The following is a 4833-nucleotide window of genomic DNA, read 5'->3' on the forward strand; positions in this document are numbered from 1 at the left end:
TAAAAGATGAGTTTTACAGAAAGCACAAAATGGCTAAGAAGGAATGGATAGAGGACAACTGTAGGAATGCATAGAGGACAACTGTACGGATTTAGAAGCATGGATCACTAGGGGAAAGATAAATACTGCCTGCAGGAAAATTAAAAAGGCCTTTGGAGAAAACAGAAGCAGTGGTATGAATATCAAGAGACCGAGCAAGGTGGCGCATTGGTTAGACACTGGACTCGCATTCGGGAGGACGGCGGTTCAATCCCCCATCCGGCCATCCTGATTTAGGTTTTCCAGGATTTCCCTAAATCGTTCCAGGCAAATGGCGGGATGATTCCTTTGAAAGGGCACGGCTGACTTCCTTCCCCATCCTTCCCTAATCCAATGAGACTGAAGACCTCACTGTCTGGTCTCCTTCCCCAAACAACCAATATCAAGAGCTCAGATGGAAAACTAACCCTAAGCAAAGAAGGGAAAGCTGAAAGGTGGAAGGAGTATGTAGAGAGTCTATACAATGAAGATGAACTTGCAGGAAATATTACAGAGATGGTGGAGCACACAGATTAAGATGAGATGGCAGACATTATTCTCTGAGAAGTTGAAATAAGACCTTAGGGGTAGATGACATTCCATCAGACCTACTGACACTCTTGGGAGAGCCAGCTGTGACAATACTCTTCCACCTGGTCTACAAGATGTATGAGACAGGAGAAATATCCTCAGACTTCAAGTTGAATGTAATCATTTTTATCCCAAAGAAAGCTGATGCTGACAGATGTGAATATTACTGAACTATCAGTTTAATAAGTCATGGTTGCAAAATACCAACACTAATGGAAAAACTGGTAGAAGCTGACTTTGGAAAAGATCTGTTTACATTCTGTGTCACAATACTGACACCATGACTTATTTTAGAACTTAGGTTAATGAAAGGCAAACCTACCTTTATATCATTCATAGACTTTAAGAAAGATTTTGACAATGTTACAATGTTGTGTGTGTGTGTGTGTGTGTGTGAGTGTGTGTGTGTGTGTGTGTGTGTGTGTGTGTGTGTGTGTGTGTGTTTGAGGTTTACTGGCACTAAACAGCATGGTCATCAGTGCCCAAAAGCATAGAAACAGGAACACATGCGGTGAAGGGACGAAGACGGACACCAAACAAGGAGAACGGCTAAAAGACACAGGCCTGACGCAGTTCCAAATGCTCACATACAGAGGCAAAACAAGAGGAGAAGAAACACACTAAAAAAGGAAAGAAAACACAAGGAAAAGAGAACAGAAACCGAAGGGAAACAAGGAGGTAATCGTGACTGGCGGACCTCTTACCTAAAACCTGGGTGAGCCAGTCACCCAGCAGCACATTAAAACCCACTCCCTAAAATCCGAGGCAACAGATTGGACAGGACACAAAACCGTAAGACCTTAACCACAGTCGCTGCGTAGTCTTGCAAAATAGAGGGCAAATCCGGTGGCAAAGAAACCACCACCCTCTGGTCAGAGAATAAAAGACAGTCAAGTAAAATGTGGCGGACAGTAATCTAGACGCCACAAGCACTGCAGATTGGGGGGTCCTCTCGCCGGAGTAAAAAACCATGCATTAAGGGACTGTGCCCAATGCGGAGGCGAGTGAGGAGAACCTCATCCCGCCTGTACGACTGGTAGGACGTACGGCATGTTCGCGTAGTGGCCTTTACCAGACGCAGCTTATTGTCAGAAACTGCCAGCCACTCCTCTTCCCATTGTTGCATAACACGAAAACGCAAAAGGGAGGTTACAGCATGGAGTGGGACGGCACATTCAACAACGTGAGGGAGGGAACATGCATCTTTGGCAGCCACATCCGCCAGTTCGTTTCCCCTAATACCCACGTGCCCCGGCACCCAGAAGAAAGAAACCTCTTTCCCCTGCCATTGCAGGTGGAGTAGGGCATCATGGATGTTCTGGACGACCGTATCCACTGGGTACAAGTGTTGCATGGTCTGAAGGGCACTCAGGGAGTCAGAACAGACGAGGAACTTAAGACTGGGAACACATCTCATCTGCTCCAATGCCCGCAAGATTGCAAACAATTCAGCATTGAGGATGGTAAACGCCGCAGGAAGCCGTAACTTGACGACTCCATCAGGGAAAACAACAGCACAACCAACAGAGTCCCCCTGTTTAGAGCCATCTGTGAATACAGGTACATGGTCCGGATGCTGGTTTAAAATACCGTAAAATAAGGAGGTAAAAACAAACGCTGGAGTGCAGTTCCTCCAGTTCTCCGACAAGTCTAGAAGGATGCTGGGCCTCTTGAGCAACCAGGGAGGCAGGCGAGTAAAACCTTGTCATTGGGGGGCCACATGTTCCACACCAAGGGACTCAAGCAAATGCTTGGCACGAATCCCAAATGGTCTCGTTGCCCTGGGATGACTGGAAAAGAGACGTTCCATAGGCAGTCGGGCAACGGTAGGGTACGCAGGGGAGGTAGGACAGGCAAGGAAATGACACACCCGTCGCACCATGAGGAGTTTCCGCTGGATGGCGAGCGGCGGTTCTCCTGCCTCAGCATACAGGCTGGGGATGGGACTGGTATGGAAGGCACCAGTGGCCAGCCTGATACCCACATGGTGTACTGCGCCAAAGGATCTTCAGATACGAAGGCCTTGCTGACCCATACACGGTGCAAGCATAGTCAAGACGCGATCGGATGAAAGCCCTATAAAACTGCAGCAGACGCACCTGATCTGCTCCCCAGGACCGATGGCTCAGACACTTCAAAATATTCAGTGCCTTCAGGACCCGCACCTTGAGGTCTTTAAGGTGAGGCAACCACGACAACTTGGAATCAAAAGTGAGGCCCAGGAACCTCACAGTGTCTCTAAAAGGAAGAACGGTGTCCCTCAGACGCAATTCAGGGGAGGTAAAAAGACGCCGAGAACGATTAAAATGAGCACACACAGATTTGTCTGCAGAAAAGGTAAAACCCGTCTTTGCAGTCCATGCCTCTAAGCACTTTATCGTAAGCTGCAACTGCCGACTAGCAGTGACAAGACTGGAGGAAGAACAGAAAACAGCAAAATCGTCCACAAACAAGGAGCATTGGGCAGGACTCTGGATAGTGGACGTGATACTGTTAATAGCGACGGCGAAGAGGGTGACACTTAAAACGCTGCCCTGAGGAACACCATTCTCCTGCACGTACAAATCCGATAACACATTACCAACCCGATACCGAAAGAGGCGGTGAGAAAGAAAGGACCGAATGAAGATGGGGAGATGGCCACGAAAGCCCCACTCATGGAGTTGATTGAGGATAAGGCGGCGCCAAGTACTGTCATATGCCTTATTAATGTCAAAGAAGACCAGTAGACAATGCTGGTTACGTAGAAAGGCCTGCTGGATGGCGGCCTCAAGCAGGGTCAAGTTGTCTATAGTGGAACGACATCTCCGAAAGCCACACTGAGAGGGGCTAAGGAGCTGCCTGGTCTCGAGCAGCCAAACCAGGCGGCGGTTGACCATGCGTTCCAACGTCTTCCCAACACAGCTCGTCAAAGCAATACTCCGATAACTACTGGGATGCGTTCGGTCCTTCCCTGGTTTGAGGAGGGGAATCAAAATCGCCTCCCTCCACGAGTCAGGGTACGTGCCGGATAACCATATCATATTGAAACAGTTCAGGAGAACTTCCTTGGATGGCAGCAACAGGTGCCGCAGCATGCTGTACCGGATTTGATCATGACCAGGCGCAGTATCATGAGCCACAGACAGTGCAGAATCCAGTTCCCACATTGTGAAGGGGCAGTTATAAGGTTCAGAATTTAGAGACCGGAAGTCCAAGTGACCCCTTTCGATGGCAGTGCAGAAGCGGCAGAAATCTGGATCACAGTTAATAGTGGCGGTAGAGTCCGCAAAATGCATGGCCAGTGTCTGGGCAATGTCTCTCGGCGCTGTGAGGAGACATCCCTGATGCAGCAATGCCGTGACAGGGAGCTGGCTGAGTTTCCCGGAAATCCTCCTGATGGCTTCCCATACTTTCGTAGAACTTGTGGAGTGAGAGATGGAGTTCAAGAACGATTGCCATGACTGTCGTTTGCTCTCTTTAATCACTCGCCGCACTCTGGCCCTTGCTACCCGAAAGGCCGCAAGATTGTCAGCTGAGGGACGGCACTTGAAGCGGCGCAGTGCTGCAAAGCAGGCGCGGATGGCTGAGTGGCACTCAGTGGTCCACCAAGGGACAGGACGCCTCTTGGGATGACCAGATGACCGTGGGATTGACAATTCAGCAGCATGTGAGATCACGGCTGTAACATGGTCTACCCATTCGTGGTCGCTGGCACGGTGTTCCAAAACAGCTAGTTGGCTGAAAAGTGTCCAGTCACCTCTGCAGAGGTGCCACTGGGGTGGCACTGGTAATGCCACAGCCTCATCCAGGAGGCGAATCCAGAGGGGGAAGTGGTCACTAGAATGGAGGTCAGCTGCAGCCTCCCACAGAGCAGAATCCGCGAGTGCTGGAGAGCAAAAGGAAAGGTTAATAGCCGATGACGACCTGGAAGCAGTACAGAAATGAGTGGGAGCACCAGAGTTGAGGAGGCACAGTTCTTCAGACATCATGACGCTTTCCAGAATGCGACCCCTGGGGCAAGTAGACGGAGAGCCCCATAAGACATTATGAGCGTTGAAGTCCCCCAGAAGAAGAAATGGGCGGGGGAGTTAGCTAATAAGGTCTGTGAGAGCCTCAGTGTCTATCGCATCCGGAGGTGGTAAATAAACTGAACATACTGTGAGCCTCTGACCCACAAGAATGTCAACTGCAACTGCTTGCAAGTCGGTGACGAGAGGGAGCTCAGATGAGGGGTGCATGTCA

Source organism: Schistocerca gregaria, chromosome 4 (assembly GCF_023897955.1).
Source record: "Schistocerca gregaria isolate iqSchGreg1 chromosome 4, iqSchGreg1.2, whole genome shotgun sequence".
NCBI classification, from domain to species: Eukaryota; Metazoa; Arthropoda; class Insecta; order Orthoptera; family Acrididae; genus Schistocerca; species Schistocerca gregaria.